Source organism: Pelophylax lessonae, assembly GCF_965119305.1.
Source record: "Pelophylax lessonae genome assembly, chromosome: 3".
In the NCBI taxonomy this organism is placed as follows: Eukaryota; Metazoa; Chordata; class Amphibia; order Anura; family Ranidae; genus Pelophylax; species Pelophylax lessonae.
Genome location: NC_138770.1, coordinates 37,571,336 through 37,590,870, shown reverse-complemented (window position 1 = coordinate 37,590,870; position 19,535 = coordinate 37,571,336). Strand labels below are relative to the sequence as shown.

General features: G+C 46.4%; 3 protein-coding genes across 3 annotated transcripts in view; 1 reads left to right on the top strand and 2 right to left on the bottom strand.

Moving 5' to 3' along the window:
• Positions 1–19,535, bottom strand: part of LOC309550283 (uncharacterized protein) — a 1,519,274-nt gene that overhangs the window by 883,516 nt on the left and 616,223 nt on the right.
• The window catches only part of LOC309550756 (uncharacterized protein), a 137,484-nt gene that overhangs the window by 70,511 nt on the left and 47,438 nt on the right, over positions 1–19,535 (bottom strand). The gene's annotated exons all lie outside the window — the stretch shown is intronic.
• Positions 1–19,535, top strand: part of LOC309549994 (uncharacterized protein) — a 277,984-nt gene that overhangs the window by 242,591 nt on the left and 15,858 nt on the right. The window lies entirely within an intron of this gene.

The following is a 19,535-nucleotide window of genomic DNA, read 5'->3' as shown; positions in this document are numbered from 1 at the left end:
AATATCACATGGTCCTAAGTATTCAGACCCTTTGCTCAGTTTTTAGTAGAAGCCCCCTTTTGATCTAATACAGCCAGGAGTCTTTTTGGGAAAGATGCAACAAGTCTTTCACACCTGGATTTGGGGATCCTCTGCCATTCCTCCTTGCAGATCCTCTCCTGTTCTGTCAGGTTGGATGGTAAACGTTGGTGGACAGCCATTTTTAGGTCTCTCCAGAGATGCTCAATTGGGTTTAAGTCAGGGCTCTGGCTGGGCCATTCAAGAACAGTCACGGAGTTGTTGTGAAGCCACTCCTTCGTTATTTTAGCTGTGTGCTTAGGGTCATTGTCTTGTTGGAAGGTAAACCTTCGGCCCAGTCTGAGGTCCAGAGCACTCTGGAGAAGGTTTTTGTCCAGGATATCCCTGTACTTGGCCGCATTCATCTTTCCCTCGATTGCAACCAGTCGTCCTGTCCCTGCAGCTGAAAAACACCCCCACAGCATGATGCTGCCACCACCATGCTTCACTGTTGGGACTGTATTGGACAGGTGATGAGCAGTGCCTGGTTTTCTCTACACATACCGCTTAGAATTAGGGCCAAAAAGTTCTATTTTGGTCTCATCAGACCAGAGAATCTTATTTCTCACCATCTTGGAGTCCTTCAGGTGTTTTTTAGCAAACTCCATGCGGGCTTTCATGTGTCTTACACTGAGCAGAGGCTTCCATCGGGCCACTCTGCCATAAAGCCCCGACTGGTGGAGGGCTGCAGTGATGGTTGACTTTCTACAACTTTCTCCCATCTCCTGACTGCATCTCTGGAGCTCAGCCACAGTGATCTTTGGGTTCTTCTTTACCTCTCTCACCAAGGCTCTTCTCCCCCGATAGCTCAGTTTGACCGGACGGCCAGCTCTAGGAAGGGTTCTGGTCGTCCCAAACTTCTTCCATTTGAGGATTATGGAGGCCACTGTGCTCTTAGGAACCTTAAGTGCAGCAGAAATCTTTTTGTAACCTTGGCCAGATCTGTGCCTTGCCACAATTCTGTCTCTGAGCTCTTCAGGCAGTTCCTTTGACCTCATGATTCTCATTTGCTCTGACATGCATTGTGATCTGGAAGGTCTTATATAGACAGGAGTGTGGCTTTCCTAATCAAGTCCAATCAGTATAATCAAACACAGCTGGACTCAAATGAAGGTGTAGAACCATCTCAAGGATGATCAGAAGAAATGGAAAGCACCTGAGTTAAATATATGAGTGTCACAGCAAAGGGTCTGAATACTTAGGACCATGTGATATTTCAGTTTTTCTTTTTTTAATAAATCTGCAACAATGTCAACAATTCTGTGTTTTTCTGTCAGTATGGGGTGCTATGTGTACATTCATGAGGAAGAAGAATGAACTTAAATGATTTTAGCAAATGGCTGCAATATAACAAAGAGTGAAAAATTTAAGGGGGTCTGAATACTTTCCGTACCCACTGTATATATATATATATATATATATATATATATATATATATATATATATATATATATATATTGATTTGGACTGTCACGTGGAACTTTTAGTTCACATTCTTGTCAGTGTGATGCCGTATTGTGGTATTTCATTTGATTAAGATTGATTCTCATTGCAATTTTTGCACAAATTTTGCACATTGCACGTATTATTTATTATTACTTGGTGATAATTTTTTATAATTTGTGTATTCGATGATATGTTTTGTATTTTATCACATACCTTTCTGCGCTGTGTATAGCACTTTTACATTTTAGGAATTGTTTTCACAATTTTTGAACGGCAGCATTTTGGTTTTTAGCACCATTTTATCCGTAGCGCAGTACACCCTCACTATTTTACACTTTCAATTTGTGGCGTTAACCTTTGGTTTCACCTCCGCTCCCAGAGTTTTTACCAAGGTCCTGGCCCCTTTGCTGTTGCGTCAGAGAGGAATCTCAATTTTGGGATATCTGGACGATCTCCTCTCATTCGGATCTGTTGGACAACATCTCTATTACAGTTCAGACCCTTCAAGAATTCGGGTGGATGATCAATTTCAAGAAATCTGCTCTATCGCCATCCGTACGGGTCACTTATCTGGGGCTGACTCTCGACTCTTTCTCCCCTTGGATAAACTTCAAAAGTTGCAAAGGGCGATCAGCTTGCTGATGAAAGCCGATCAGTCCTCCCTGCGGGCCTGCATTAGGGCCCTTGGTCTGATGGTGTGGACTTTCGAAGCGGTCCCGTTTGCTCAGTCTCATTCCAGGCCTCTGCAGGAAGAGATTCTGACAAAATGGAACAGGGACCCTCGGTCATTGGACCGGAAGATTCGTTTGAGTCATCTCACGAAGTCGACCCTATCCTGGTGGATCCAGTCTCAGTCTCGTCCTTCCTGCCGCTGTTCTGGACGGTGGTCACCACGGATGCCAGCCTGTCAGGCTAGGGTGGAGTGCTGGGGAAACTCTGTGCCCAGGGGACTTGGGCGTCAGAGGAGTCCTCCTTGCCGATCAACATTCTGGAGCTCAGAGCGATCAAGCTTTGCCTGTTCCACTGGATGAGCCGGCTATGCGGTTCTTCGGTTTGGATACAGTCAGACAATGCCACGGCTGTGGCTTTCATCAATCTTTAAGGGGGTGCCATGAGTGTCCTGGTGACCAAAGGAGGTGGCCGAGATTCTGGTTTGGGCAGAAGCCAATGTTCCAGCTCTATTTACAGTCCATATCCCGGGTGTGGAGAATTGGCAAGCGGATTACCTGAGAGGTGTTGGATCCAGGGGAATGGTCCCTTCATCCAGAGGTGTTTCACCTCCTGTGTGCCCGGTGGGGGACATCGGATGTAGATTTGTTTGCGTCTCGCCTCAACAGAAAGGTCCAGAGGTTTGTGGCCAGGTCTTGGGATCCTCTGGCTGATGCCTCAGATGCCCTGGTGGCTCCTTGGAGCCAGTATCGGCTGATTTATACCTTCCCTCCGGTCGTACTCCTGCCGAGGTTTCTTCGCCAAGTGGCAGTGGAAGGTCTTCCGGTTGTTCTGGTGGCACCAGGCTCGCCCCGGCGGTCTTGGTACGCAGACCTGGTCAAAATGGTTGTAGATCCTCCATGGAGACTTCCTCTGCGGGAAGACCTGCTGTCTCAAGGACCGATCTTCCATCCTGCTTTACGGTCACTGGCTTTAACGGCCTGGCTGTTGAAAGCAAGGTATTGAGGGATAGAGGCCTCTCTGACTTGGTGATTCCTGCTCTTTTAAAGGCCAGGAAATCCAAGTCAAGGAAGATCTATCATCGTATGTGTAAATCGTACTTTTCACAGTGTGAATCGCTGTAGCTGCACCCTTGCTTGTTTTCTATAGCTTGGACTTTGGCCTTTTTACAAAAAGAGATTGAGCAGTGCTTGGCTTTGGGCACTATCAGGGGCCAAGTATCGGCCTTGGCTATTTACTTCCAATGTCCGTTGGCTACTAATAGTTTGATTTGCACTTTTATTCAGGGCGTTCGTCATCTGGCTCTTCCGAGGAGGTCCCCGTTGCCTCCGTGGGATCTTAATCTGTTTTTGTCTGTTCTTTAAAAGCCTCCTTTTGAGAATATTTGGGAGATCTCTCTGCTCTCCTTGTCGCAGAAGGTTGCCTTCCTAGTGGCTATTACTTCTGCTTGCAGAGTATCTGAGTTGGCTGCGCTGTCCTGTTGTTCACTTTATTTGGTGGTTCACAGGGATAAAGTGGTTCTCAGCCCTAATCCGTCTTTTCTCCCTAAGGTTGTGCCGGATTTTCATCTTAATGAAGACATTGTGTTGCCTTCCTTATGTCCTAAGCCTCAGCATCCCAAAGACTTTGCCTTGCACTCTTTGGATGTAATTCAGGCGATAAGAGTTTATCTGACGGTTACAGAGTCCTTTAGAAAATCGGACTCTCTATTTGTCCTTACAGACAGTCCTCGCAAAGGTTTGGCTGCGTCTGCTGCGATCATTTCGAGGTGGATGATGCAAACGGTTGTTCAGGCTTATTCACTCCAGGGTCAGGTTCCTCCTTTCCCTGTGAAGGCGCATTCTACTAGAGCGCTGAGTGCTTCTTGGGCTTTTGCCCATCAGCCCTCTGTTGTACAAGTTTCTACGGCACCGACTTGGTCGTTTGTGCACACCTTAACAAGATTCTACAAGGTGGCTTTGGTGGCATCTTCGGATGCCTCTTTTGGCCGCAAGGTTTTGCGTGCTGTTTCGTTAGAGAATGTTTTTGTTTCTCTTAGGGGTCTTTTACCTGGGTGAGCTCCTGTTGTTTGGTTGAGCTTCATGTTACCTAGTGGGCTAAGTTTAGCCTTGGGAGTTTATGTTACTTTCTGGTTGTGTTCTTCCCACCCCTCGTGCCTACACTGCTTTGGGACGTCCAATTCAGCTAATGAAGATGGAGGCTGTGTCTGTCAATGGACGATAGAGAAAACAAGATTTTTGTAAGATCTTACAGTAAAATCTTTTTCTCTGAAGTCCATTGACAGACGCAGCACCCGCACCTCTGATATGGAGATGGTTTTTCTTCACTGCTTACAACTAAACTGGTTTGCTGAGCAGAGGGTGTGTGGGTTATGACTGTGTGTGTGTACATTCACATTTTTCCTGCCTAGACTACTGCAGGGAGGAGCATAACCCATTCAGCTAATGAAGATGGAGGCTGCATCTGTCAATGGACTTCAGAGAAAAATATTTTATGGTAAGATCTTACAAAAATCTTGTTTTTACATATGATATTCACTCTTATTTTGTTGGTTTAGGGTGAAGATCTGTTCGTTATAAAAGTTGAGGTTAAAGAAGAAGAAGAAGAAGAGACGTATGTGAGGGATGATCAGGGGACGGGGACATTTATAGAGGAGGACACTTCTACAGAGATCAGCACAGGTGGGTCATTAACAAAAAATACATTCCTCCACCCATACTGCTCACTGATTGGTTCAGAGTAGGGCAAGGACTGGGTGATATCAGCCTGTAATCCCCTGGTCACTTTCATGAGCTGTGTTCCCTGTCCTGTATTCCTGTATTTCTCTCAAATAATCTTCCTTCTCTGTGCTGCAGGCACAATTTATGTATCTAGACCGTTTTTTTTTGAGATTCTGGGCTTCAGCTAGTCGCACAATGTTGATTTCCACTATATGTTTTGCGTGATATAGGCACCTGGGGTATGAGTCTTGGGTCTTCTGAAATATGCCCGGGTCTAGCAGGATCTCTGACAGAACAATTCTCCCAGCGTTACTTACTCTGTTGTCTGCTGGCTGTGCCGGGTGGAGGGATATGTCTGTATAGTCTCAGACCCAAGTCACTGAGTGCAGTCTCAGGAGATGGGAGGGAGCGGTGTGGAACCTCTGCAACTTGTCTCATTTAACATTTAAGCTTGCACTGATTGCTGAATACCAATATTATGAGTCCTGACCCCTGCACTATATACTCTATGTTGTACATTACATAATTCTGATACTATATGGTCCTATCTGTTGTATCTTATACAATATGTTGTACATCACATAGTCCTGACTTCTGCTCTCTCCCCTTTACCCATTGCTATATATACACATAATATCTATTCTCTTTTCTTAAACCCATTTTCTACCAGCTGGACATTTTATATATGATGATTTGATTGGAAGACAGACTTATACATATTGATAATGTGATAACATCCTCATACATTTGGAACCCTAAAAAGAAAGTGAAAATGAGGGAGGAGTCAATAACCCAATGATGGTGGTCTTCAGGATCAGTCCAGTCTTCATCCTGGGTGTTCTCCCCAAATTCTCACTCTCTGACCTCTGGTGGGGCTCAGCCCAGCTGTTATTCATGACTAAATCATGGACTAAATAAGGAAGTGCAGGACTTCATGTGTTGGGAAGATGGCAATAAGTGATAGAGGGGGTGGGCACACTCATCCTATAATCCCCTCATTACCATCCCTCCTATAAAAGACAGTTCTCGTTGTTTCCTCACTCTCTGACTAAGGTCCATGAATAAAGAAAGTAACTGGTAGGAGATCAGAGGACCCATTTACTAGTTACCTTGAGGGGGCTGTTGTAAGATCCTCAGAGACAAAGCTGCCTGATGTGGGCGGAGTCCTGGTTTAGGGGAACCAATCTGCTTATGTCTAGTAATAATCTTTGTATTTCTATTTTAGTAGATGGACGGGAGATGAGGAAAACCTCAGAGGCTTGTCTCACTTTGTCTCCAGACTGTAAAGTAGAAGATGAGGACATCACACAGTATAGTCCAGGAGAAAACCTGGCTACCTCAAATGTCCATCCGGCACCACACAGTGTAGATGGACCATCGTATTCCTCTTATTCTGAGGAACCTCAGACTGTGAGGGACGGTGCCGCCCTTCCAACAGATAATAGGTTATCCTGTACTGAGTGTGGGAAGTGTTTCCATTCTAAATCCCATCTTAATAGGCATAAAAGATCTCACACAGGGGAGAAACCACATTCCTGTCCTGAGTGTGGGAAATGTTTTTCAGACAAGTCCAATCTTTACATACACCAGAGATCTCACACAGGGGAGAAGCCACATTCCTGTCCTGAGTGTGGGAAATGTTTTTCAACAAAAACATATTTTGTCGTACATCAGAGGTCTCACACAGGGGAGAAGCTGTATTGCTGTCCTGAGTGTGGGAAATGTTTCCATCGTAAATCCGGTCTTGATGTGCATAAAAGATCTCACACAGGGGAAAGACCGTATTCCTGTTCTGAGTGTGGGAAATGTTTTTCAGTGAAGTCCAATCTTTACACACATCAAAAATCCCATAAGGGGGAGAAACCATATTCCTGTCCTGATTGTGGGAAATGTTTTTCTGAGAAGAATAGTCTTGGCAGACATCAGAGATTGCACACGGGGGAGAAGCCATATTCTTGTCCTGAGTGTGGGAAATGTTTTTCACAGATATCCAGTCTTCACAGACATCAGAAATCTCACACGGGGGAGAAGCCATATTCCTGTCCTGAGTGCGGAAAATGTTTTGTACAAAAAACAGATCTTGTCAAACATCAGAGGTCTCACACGGGGGAGAAACCCTATTTCTGTCCCGAATGCGGGAAATGTTTTTCACAGAAGTCAGATCTTTCCAGACATCAGAGATCCCACACGGGGGAGAAGCCACTTTCCTGTCCTGAGTGAGGGAATTGTTACTCACTGAAGTCCTGTCTTCCTGTACATCAACGATCCCAAACAATCCTCGGGGTGTATTAGTGCCTTGAGTGCGGGAAATGTCTTCTTTATGAACGTTGCTGGACATCACAGCTCTTCTGTGGGGAAGAAGCACACCCTGATATACACCTCAGATATACTCCATGGCTGATCTTCATCATGTAAGAAACACTTCATAAGGAGATCAGAGATCACCAAAGACATGAATGAAGTGTTGTACCGTGTTGGCCATTGATAGCAGTAGAAAAATAATAAAAGAGTCATTACCTTTCATTGACTGAGTACATTTTGTGGTGCAAGCTTTCACAAATATAGTTAAAGGTCTGTTTAAAAAAAAAATAGTTGAATAAATATGACACACATTTTCCAATCCATGATGAATATTGTCTGTATTTTATTTCATATAAGGATTTCCTATGATCATCTAGTGGCAAAAATGAGGCACTGCAGTACTATTACCACATTATGGACACTAGAGGGAGCTACACTCTGTTCCGCTGGAGCACTGTATAGTGAAAGTGGTTCTTAGGGAGGTCTAAGAGACTTTTTACATCAACTGGGAGGTGTCGGGATTCTTTCTCCACCCCCCACCTCTCAACACTCATGCTTGCATGTGCAGAATGGCGGGGGGATGTCAGGAGTGAGGCAGTGCCTGTGTCCATGTCAGGTGACACAGCCATGCATCCAGAGTATTCGTGGAGAATCTCTGAATGCTTTAAGCAGCTGGCAGTGTTCTTCCTCACAGGCACACACCCCAGATATGCATTGTTTCAACCTGGATGACTCCCACTGGTAGACACAAAGACTGGTCACAAAAGGTACCTGGTGGCAACACCTTCCTGATGGGAGGCAGTGGTGGGAACTGGCAGGCTTGGTGGGTGATCACCTGAGGTAACCAGTGCACAGTGCTCTCTTAGCTGACCAGGATCACTGTATCAGCATCAGTCCCACTATATGAGTTGGCAGGCCTTATGTCGACAATTGGGGCTCTGCTCACATATAGGGTATTTCTGATACCTCTGGGGCACCTTTCCTAAAATTCCTGTGTGATTATGGAGAAATCTGCATTTGCTTGGCCGGGGGACAGCATAGCTTCTGGAATTGGGCTGGTTGGACTGTTTAGGTAGCAGATGTAGGTAGATTTCCCCTCTACCCCCCCCCCCTCCTTATTATGGAGGGGGACCTGATGGAGGAAGCAACAGAGGCAGATGTTTGGTTGAGTTCTCCATTCCCAGTATACTCCTGGTTGGACCAGGGCCTGTCCCTGAAGATTGCTCAGGCGTGAGTGGTTCTTCCTCTGGGGACAATGCCTTGCTATGCAGGCTCTGTAAAGGATGGGAACCTCTTCCGTGCAATCTGCTTCTCTGCTAGAGGCCGTGCCACCTATAACGGGTAAACTTGTTACACTTCTGTTACCCTAGGCAACCACTTGTGTCTTCACATTACCCACTCTACGCTGATGTCCTCCTTCCCCAATGTGTTAAAGACCCACTTGTTAACTGTATATGTGTCGGTTATTTACGATACACCTCTTTAGTAACTTCTGACCAGACAAGGTTCCAAAAGCTTTACTTAATAAAGGTGCAAAGGTAGACATTTTTCAGTCTGTAGTACAGATGTGTATTCATTATTGATTTAAAAAGAACTTTGTATTCGTTTTTATTTTATTAACTACGGTAGTTTAAAGGAAGTCATGTCTGTGTGTGTGCGTGTGTGTAGTAAGATTTGAGTGATTAAATTCAAGCGGTAGGTGCCTTTACAATGAGTTGCCCCAGTCCAAAACTGTATTTCTCTTTCGTTCTTTGACGGACACAGCTCTCCAGGATTCTGAACCATTGGGTTATATTGCCCCCTACAGGAGTAGGACACTAGGCAGAAAAAAGAACTTGGCTACGCCTATGGGCATTCCTAGGTGGTATACTCCCCCTCTCTGCTCTGTTTTTTTGTCAGGAGTAAGGACCTGAATTTTCCACTGGGATCCTTGGTCCTTGCAATTTTTTCCTTTTTAAATGGCTTTTTTTTCTCCTGGTTATTTCCAGATCTACAATCATTGGCAGCGACAAAGCCCTGTAATGATATACATAGTTACATAGTTACATAGTTTGTGAGGCTGAAAAAAGACATCAGTCCATCCAGTTCATCCTATGATGTGTGTGTGTGTTTGCTGTTAACCGTACATTGTATACCCCTGTATGTTGTGGTCTTTAAGGTGCCCATCTAATAGTTTTTTGAAACTATTAATGCTCCCTGCTGATACCACTGCTTGTGGAAGAGAATTCCACATCCTTACTGCTCTGACAGTAAAGAACCCCTTACGTAATTTAAGGTTAAACCATTTTCCTCTAGTTTTAGTGAGTGGCCACGTGTCTTATTGTATCTCCTTTCTCTGAATAGTTTGTTCCTTATGCTAGGGTCATCCCCAGTACAGTATTTGTACATTGATATCATATCCCCTCTCAAGCGTTTCTTCTCCCGAGAGAATAAGTTCAATGCTTGTAGTCTTTCCTCATAGCTGATGTCCTCCATTCCTCTAATTATTTTTGTTGCTCTTCTCTGGACTCTATCCAGTTCCAACACATCCTTCCTGAGGACCGGTGCCCAGAACTGGACGGAATGCTCCAGATGTGGCCGGACCAGAGTCTTGCAGAGTGGCAGAATAATTTATTTATTTATGGAGTGAATCCCCTTTTTTATACATGCCAGTATTTTGTTGGCTTTGCTTGCAGCGGCTTGGCAATGCATGCCACTGCCAAGCCTGTTGTCCACTAGTACCCCCAGGTCCTTTTTCATCTTAGATTCACCCAGAGGTTCCCCCCTAGTGAGTAGCTTGCTTTCGTGTTTCTGATGCCCAAGTGCATTACTTTACATTTTTCAACATTTGTAATGGAAGTGTAGGTGGGACAGAACACACACGGAGAGCAGGAGTGCCAACAAAGCCTTTTATTGAATAGTAGCAGGTAGGTTCACAAAGAAAGGGGCCAAAACAATGGTGCCCAGGGTCAGACCCAACATGGGTAGGACAGAGTTCCAGGTAACAGGGGTAGTCCGTAACAGGGGGCTCCCGATAGAATGGGCAAAGTCCTGGCCACTGAGGGATTGGGCCACACACGGGTCGGGCAAACAATGAGGGGACAAAGTCCAGGCAGAGTTCGGGTAGGACCAGGGTTAATCCACTCACCAGCAGGAAGTTACAGGGTAAATCCATACTCAGGTTTACTGGCAGGTACAGGGTAAATCCACACTCAGGGTGACAGGCAGGTACAGGGTAAATCCACACTCCAGGTTGTAGGCAGGGACAGGATAAATCCACTACAGAGGATTGGCAGGTAGGATTGAAGAGGCCCGCGGGAACAAGCAGGAGAGTCTGTGTTCTCTGGCCGCAGCCTAGAGACACACAGTCTGACAAACAGCAGAGCAGACACAGGTGGAAATCTCCTTCCAGGACCCTGCTCCACTATCTAAGAATGGAGCTGCACTCATGCTGGTGGCCAGGTAACCCCCAGCCTGGCGTCGAGTTGCCTCGGCAACCAGCCCCCCCCCCCCCCTCTGCTCTAGCCCACACAAGGAGTGTGTCCTTTGTTCCCAGCGGGGAATCAGACTTTTTGGTGCCTGGCTGGGGAGGGGAGAAGGACAGCACAGGGGGGGGGGGGGGGTGGGACGGAATCCCTTGCTGGGGAAAAGGGCAAAGTCCTGGGAGTGCAGGGAAGAGAAAAATTAGGGGGAGGAAAAAAGTAGGGCCCGTGACAACATTAAACCTCATCTGCCATGTAGTTGCCCACCCCATTATTTTGTTTAGGTTTGCTTGTAAGGTTTCCACATCCTGCATAGAAGATATTGGCATGCTTAGTTTAGTATCGTCTGCAAATACCGAGATTGTGCTAGATATCCCCTTCTCTAGGTCGTTTATGAATAAATTAAACAGGATTGGCCCCAGGACAGAACCCTGGGGGACCCAACTTTCCACACCCGCCCAATCCGAGTACTCCACATTTATCACCACCCTCTGGACTCTCCCCTGGAGCCAGTTCTCTATCCAGGTACTCACCCTATGGTCTATACCTACATTCCGTAGTTTGAACAGTAAGTGTTTGTGGGGAACGGTGTCAAATGCCTTTGCAATGTCCAGATACACCACATCCACAGGCTTTCCTTTATCCAGATACACCACATCCACAGGCCTTCCTTTATCCAGATACACCACATCCACAGGCCTTCCTTTATCCAGATACACCGCATCCACAGGCCTTCCTTTATCTAGATGGCAACTCACTTCATCGTAGAAGGTTAATAGATTGGTCTGGCAGGAACGATTTTTCATTAATCCATGCTGATTACTACTAATATTACAGTTCTCATTACTAAAGTCTTGTATATATAATCTCTTAACATCCCCTCCAAAATTTTGCAGACTACTGATGTTAGACTGACCGGCCTATAGTTACCCGGGATATATCTCGGCCCTTTTTTAAATATTGGTACCACGTTGGCTTTTTTCCAATCAGCTGGCACCATATCTCGCACTGGACACTGGAAAAGCTGTAGCAAGCGGCCATGTTGGTCAGTTATTATAGGTCAGTCATGACAGTCTTGCAGAACACTTATACTGTACACGCAGCAATATTCTCCCCCTCCTCACCTCCTTTAATTCATGGGATGCATAGATTTTACACTTCAAAAGAACCGTTATCTCAACTCAGAGACCTAAAACCCAGCACTGAGGCCTGTGCAGAGCTGTAAACCGCTAATTGAGTCCTGGCAGGATGTCTGTTTCTTCCGTCCAGGCCTATCGTAAAACTTTGACCAAAACCAGTAAGGGTAACCAGAACTAACGGGGATCGTAAAAGGCAATCATGGAGCCCTGCCCAATTCAAAACTTAATACACAGACGATTCATAAACGCAGACAGGAACATGACACATTAATAATAAGTATATATTTGGATGAAAAATGTCATACTGAACGAATTAAGGTCCTACATGATCACACTAGCACATAAAGAAGGTAAGATAGACGTCAGACACATTCCCTAGGTAACAAGTTTATCTGAGATAGCTTGTGTCTAGTATCCCTGGATACGAAATTACATGCTGAATGATAAGCTATCAGTTTAAAGAATTTAGCATATTTCAAGATATGGATAGTGGTATAAAACTGTTCAAAGAGGAGGGACCTGATATTGTCATAACCCCAGGACAGCCCATGGCCACCCTGTTTTATTGGTCAGGGGCATCTGTCAACACCCCTTGATCCGAGAGAAAAAGGGAGACCCCTAACCAGTGATCAGTTCTCATGGTAACATCAAAGCAGGAACATCTATCAAGTTTGAGAACCGATCACACCTGGCTCATCGATTGAAATCTGATAACACCCAGGACATTGAAAGTATTCTTCCTCCTCAATACTACCTTATTTTTCTATTGCTGAATTATGTCTCTATTTCTTTGAAACACCTTTTTTTCTGCAAATATTTTATTTGCGCAAACTTTGTCCTTTTCATTATTAATACCTTATTTTAAAAAGTATAACCTTGTCCCTAAGCTCTTACTGCAAGCTAACAAAGAACCCGTCTCTTGAAGAGTGCGACTGTATAGGATAAATCCTCTGAACATTCCTGTCTGTGGTGACATTGTGTGTTACAGACGATAAGTCTAAAATCATAATAGGTATTTCTAGAATTATGAGCTTCCTCCCACTCAGACAAAAAGGAGGGTGGTGACATTAAAGGATTAATTGCTTAATTAGCCCAGTGACAATCGCTCTCAGCCTGCTGGCACCTAGATGGTGGTCCTGCAAGCTGGAAAATCTTTGTGCAGGGTGCAGCTGAGAGTGGCATTGTTACGTGAGTGACAGCGGGGTGTGAGATTGGCCGGTCCTTTGTTTACGAGTTAGTGAGGAGGGCTTGGACCTGATACCTGCCTCAGTCACATATTGGCTGGCAGCCTATGTGGGATAATTTTGCATTAGAGCATTCAGTGCATTATTAGGAATTCGCTCTGCACTGAAGGATTGTAAAGTTTGTGGAAACAGTCCTTAGAGACAAGCCGGTGCATATTTTTCTTTTTTTTTCTTTTAAAGAGACATACAGCAACCTCTACTTTCTACAGCTCCTTCCTATCTCTGCTTTCTTTTCTATCTTTTCTGCCTGCAAACATGCCTGGGTTATCAGAATATAAGAAGATAAGCAAAAGTGACTTGACTGTTGAGTGTGCATTAAGAGGAATTGACGTCGGTGGCAAGAGTTGTGAAGGAATGATTCATGTCACCTAGGGCTGGGCGATTTTGCCTAAAAAAAAATCTTTGATTTTTAAAGAAAAATTCGAGTTTCGATTCGATTTTCGATTTTTTTTTTTCAATGCACTTAAAAAATGACTGCAGACATCAGATATAGTGTCAAAAGTGCAACTTTATTGCTATGATTGTCCTCAAGAGTTAAAATGCGTAGAATAGAATAAATTAAAATGAAATAGATAAAAAAAAAACAATAGAATAAAATAGAAAGAAAATAGCGATCTTCCGAACGTTTTATTAGCAGAAAGTAAAAAAAATATATAATTTTTTTTCAAAATTGTTGGTCTTCTTTCTTGTTTACAGCGCACAAAATAATTGCGCACGACTGCGCAATTGCAAGTTAAAGTAATGCAGAGCTGTATTTAAAAAAAAAATGGCCTGGTCATGAAGGGGAGGAGGGGGGGGGGTAAATCTTCTGGATGTGAAGTGGGTAATAATATTTGTGGTGCAGTGCCATACATGAAGCAGGACTGATGATAGAATCCAGCAGCCTGGAGTGTCAGGTCACATGGAGCAGGGATAACCCGGCATGCCTTAGGGGCAGCAATGGGCTCCTGACCCCACATGCACCATGTGCCCGCCTGCTTCACAGTGAGCTCAGGCCACAATGGGCCAGCCTCCTCCAATCTACACCTCTCCAGCGCTTGCTCTCATTACCATACCCCCCAAAGGTTGGCATAAAGTCATCCGAGCCATTGTAAACATAGACCCATCTACAGAGGTCTCCGGCAGACTACAACTCCCAGAAGCCCCGACGGCCAACCTCTACAAAATGCCAAACCCAGCCTCATGCATATGCAAATGCGCAGAGCGTTCGCCAGCCAATGGCACGGCGGGCTGTCACGTGGGGCGCGGGCAAGCGCCGCTCATGAATATGCAAAGACATTGGGCCAATGGTGGCGCAGCGCGGTCACATGGTGCGCTCGGTGAGGTGAGGTGAGGGAAGAGAAGTTATGTATCAGTGAACACGGTAAAGAGACTCAGAGCTCAAGTGAGCAGTTGAAGGGGCGGCTAGTGTGTGTGCACTGTCTATGGTTACGCGGGGCGGGGGCTGGCTCATATCGCGCTATAGAAAAACTATAGTGGCAAAAAACTTGAGTTTGAAAAAAAAAATTGTTTTACACTAAAAAATCGATTTATCGATTTAATCGATTTTTTGCCCAGCCCTAATGTCACCTCTATGCCACAGCATGAGCAGGCCAGCCCCAGATTGCCTGCAACCAGCATAGACTCTCCTCAAATGCAGGAAACACTGCAATGCCTCAGGGAGATGGATCCTGTGGTGTACCTGCAATTTCTCGAACGCCAGGCTGACAGAGAGGCTGTAGAACGCCCGGCTGCGGAAGGCCAGGCTGAGAGAGAAGCTGCACAGAGGGAGGCTGATCGCCGACACAAACTGGAGATGGCTAGGCTTCAGCAGCAGCGTCAGGCTCAGAACCTCGGATCCCTAGAGAACAGGGACACCTCTCTGCCTGTAAGCCAGGCAGCCAAATTATTTCCAGTTATGGAAAAGGACAGTGACATTGACGTGTATCTACTGTTGTTTGAAAAAACTTGCCATCAGTACCATCTGCCCCAAGCACAGTGGGCCCAGTACCTGATGCCAGGGCTGCGAGGCAAGGCCCTGGATGCTTATGTCGAACTGCCATCGGAGCAGAATGACAATTATGAGGCCATAAAGACTGTGATCCTCCTAAGTATCAGTTGACCCAGGAAGTGTACCGGTACCGATTTAGGTCCTTGCAAAAGGGACCTGGGGACTCATATACGGATGTGGTAAGTTGCTTACGCACCACATTCTGGCAGTGGACTAGATGCTTGAAAGCCATTTCTTTTGAGGCCCTGGAGAATCTTATGATTGAAGATCAACTTTTGCACATCTGTCCTACAGATGTCAGGCAGTTTGTGTTGAAACGGAAGCCAACCTCTGCCAAAGCAGCAGCAGAACTGGCAGATACCTATATCCACACTCAGGTATCTGACCATAGCAAGGCTCCTCTGAATGGCTAGAAAGGAGGGAAATCACCCATGGCAACCCTTCCTCCGTCTGCAAACCAAATTCCTCAGCAGCCGGCACCTGCAGTTCCTGGTGCCAAGCCATTCCTGACTGACAACCGCAGATGTGGAAAACTCGGCCATCTCAGGACGCAGTGCCCTGAGCAGAAGAAGATGACATCATCTGGCCAACTGGCCAGCAACTCTTTCGCTGTGCTGTTCGTCAGTGGGAAACCTCAGGGAACCAACTTGCAGCCAGTCATTGTAGGCAACCGAACTGTAACTGGTTTTCGTGACACCGGAGCTGAAGTCACATTGGTCAGACTAAAGGTGATAGATGAAACAGACATCATCCCAGAGAAGTTTCTTATCCTCGTCGGATTTGAGGGCACCCATTCCCGCATACCCCGTGCCTATGTGTTCATTGATTGAGGTGCAGGAAGTGGGATGAGGGAGATGGGAGTCTCTGGGGAAATCCCCATTGCTGTGTTGTTGGGTGCCACCTTAGGGACCCTTGTCTCATATTATGCCCCTGCTGAGGACACCCCACGGAACCCTCTGGAATCTGCAAGGTACTGTGTACAGATGTCGGTTTAATATCTGGGCAACCTGGGGAGGGGGATGGTAGTGTGGAAATAAAAAGTTCTCCTTCTTTCAAGGAAGGAAAGGAGACCCCCTTGCCTGTGAATTTAACAGATGTATGTTTCAATAATGCTACAACTGTAAATGTTAAATGTGATGATGATGATGCATTGCCAATATTGGTGGTAACTCGCAGTGCTGCAAAGGCGGCTGAGATGAAGGCCCTGGTCGCAGAACAGCAGGAGGAGGTCTCTGGGCCCTCTCCTTGTTCTGACTCAGTGGACTCCACCTCTGTTGAACCTCAGGAGCTGTCTGTGTTGCCACATGACTCCTGGCTAGGACTCGTTGTTCTGCCTTTGAGACAGCACTGTAGACAGACCAAATACTAGAGCTGCTTAGGAATGTGGCTGATCGCCCCCATGCAGAGAATGACAAACAAGAGGTCTACTGGGACAAAGAAAAACTGTACAGAGAAGGTTTGTCTGCAGAGTGGAATGAGATTGACATAGATAGGAGGCAGTTTGTTGTACCCAGTCGATTCAGGGGACAGTTGCTAACAGTGGTTCATGAGATTCCCCTAGCAGGGCACTTGGGGATCACTAAGACCCGGGGGCAGTTGATACATAACTTTTATTGGCCTACCATGCTCGCTGACATAGTTGACTACTGTCGGTCCTGTGCTACCTGCCAGTGAGTTGGCAAGGTAGAAGATGTACACAGAGCTCCGCTAAAACCTTTGCCTTTGATTGACAAACCTTTTAACAGGGTGGCAGTGGATATTGTTGGTCCTCTAGCCATCCCTAGCAGTTCAGGCAAATGTTCTATACTGATAGTTGTTGACTATACGTGTTATCCAAAGGCTGTGGCTCTCTCCTCCCTCCGAGCAGACAAGGTCGCTGATGCTCTGCTGGGGATCTTTAGAATAGTAGGATTTTCGGCCGAGCTCATTGGCGATCAAGGCCCCCAGTATGTGTCCAACTTAAAGCGGAGTTCCGGGCACAAATCGACCTAATCGATTTTGTGCCCATCCGCTGGATCTTCTTCACCTGAAAAGGAATTGGATAGTTAGGTATATATTTTTTTTTTTACTCACCTTGTAATTGTAGATAGAAAATACTCACCTATTCTTCACTTCCTCCCTCTGTGCCGTGGCTCCACCGTCACTTCCTCCTTTGCGATGATTCCTGGGAGCTGAACGTCATCGCTCCCAGGAATCAATGCGACGGCACCGGCCCCGCTCGTCACTTCCGGGGCGACGCCGCATTCCCTGTGGAGGAATGCGGCGCCGCACCGGAAGCGACGAGAGGGGCCGGTGCAGGCGCATTCTGGGAGAAGAAGACACGGAAGAGGACGTGGAAGAGGATCGCGCCGGCTTCAGCTGCCCACAAGAGAGATGGCAATGCTGGAGAAGAAATTTTATAAGTGAGTATTTCTTCTTGCAGGTAAGTGCGAACCGGGACAGATCAGAGGCTAGCCATTGTGGAATTTACTAGCCCTGACTGTCCCGGGGGTATGTCTATTGAAAAAATGTTTTTGTGCCCGGAACTCTGCTTTAATGCAAGCTCTCTGTCAGGAAACACAGATGACGCATATCATTGCCAGTCCTTATCATCCACAAACGGCTTGTGTGAGCGTTTCAATGGTACCCTAAAACAAATGTTGCACACCTTTGTGGAGTCCCAGGGAAAGGACTGGGAATGATATCTGCCTCATCTGCTGTTTGCTTACAGAGAGGTGCCCCAGGAGTCCACAGGCTTTTCACCGTTTGAACTTCTGTACGGACGGAGGGTAAAAGGGCCCCTGGACCTAATCCTTGAAACCTGAGAGGGCAAAATTGCTGACCCAGAGGTCTCTGTTGTAGATTACGTCCTAAAAATCAGAGACAAAATGGAGATGCTGGTGGGAATTGTATGGGAAAACATGACCAGACAGAAACGTTGGTATGACTGTAATGCTAAGGAGCAGACATATAACGTTGGTCAGCAGGTGCATGATCTGCTTCCCCTGTGGCAGAACAAACTCCAAGCAGCATGGGAAGGCCGTACACCTTCACCCAGCATCTGAATGATGTCACCTACTTAATAAGGTTGGGAGATGGGAGTAGAGGGCATGTGAACATGATCAAAGCCCTTCATGAGCACACAGCCTATGTCCTGCCAGTCTGCAGCAGGCTGGAGCCTGAGGAGGCTGATCAACTTCTAGACCTGCTAGCTGAGACCAGGGAGGTAGACTCAGACCCCCAGATAAACTCCAATCTTACCCCCACTCAGGTGCCTGGACTGAAGAGAGTGCTGGCAGTATATGGTATCAGGTTTATGGGAAAACCTGGGAGGACACACCTCACTGTCCACCAGATGGACACAGAGCGCATCCTCCCATTAAACAGATGGCCCACCGTGTCTCTCTTGAGGTGCTAGCCAACATGAAATGGGAGGTGGAGGAAATGCTGCAGCTGGGGGTGATTCAGAAGTCCCACAGTGCCTGGGCATCCACAGTAGTCTTATGCCCCATACACACGTGCAGATTATCTGCAGACTTTTGTCTGCAGACTTACCAAAACCATATAATATGAGGTCAAACCTAAACACTTTCAATTTGTATGCAATCCGGCAGGCCCTTGCACTACATAGAAAAGGTAAGTCTGCAGACAAAAGTCTGCAGATAATCTGCACGTGTGTATGGGGCATTAGTCCCCAAAAAGGATCAGATGACATGGTTCTGTGTGGACTACCGGAGGCTGAATGCTATCACCACTGCAGACCCCTACCCCCTGCCACGTATTGACGATATGTTGGATAGGCTGGCGGCTGCCCGCTATATCACAATCATGAATCTGTGCAGAGGGTACTGGCAAATTTCTCTGGCCCCTGAGGCTCAGGAAAAGTCAGCCTTCATCACCCCATTCGGCTTGTTCAAATTTACAGTCAAGAAATTTGGGATGAAGAATGCCACAGCTACCTTCCAGATGGTCATGAATGACTTACTGGAGGGGCTTGAAACCTTTGCAGTTGCCTACCTGGATGACATCGCTGTGTTCAGCCCTACCTGGGAAGAACACCTGGTGCACTTGTCACAAGTCCTGAACCAACTGACAGCTGCCAATCTGACTGTCAAACCCAGCAAGTATCAGATAGGCATGACTAATGTCCAGTACTTGGGACACCAGGTAGGAGGAGGCACCCTGAGACTCGAAACAGGGAAGGTTGAGGCCATCCTGGCCTGGCCTGGCCTACCCCTCAAACCAAAAAGCAGGTTATATCATTCCTGGGGACCGCTGGCTACTATAGGAAGTTTGTCTGTAACTACAGTAGCCTGGCAAAACCCCTGACTGACTTAACCAAAAAGAAACTGCCCAAGGTGGTGTCAGATGGTGAGAGGGCATTATAGGCCTTGAAAGAGGCGCTGGCCAGTGCTACAGGCTCTAGACTCCCCTGAGTCCTGAGTGAGGGGGATGATGCCGGAGAGGAACATCCCATCCTCTATCTGAGAAGCTGCTCCCCAGTGAAGTAGCATAAACGCCAGGAAAAA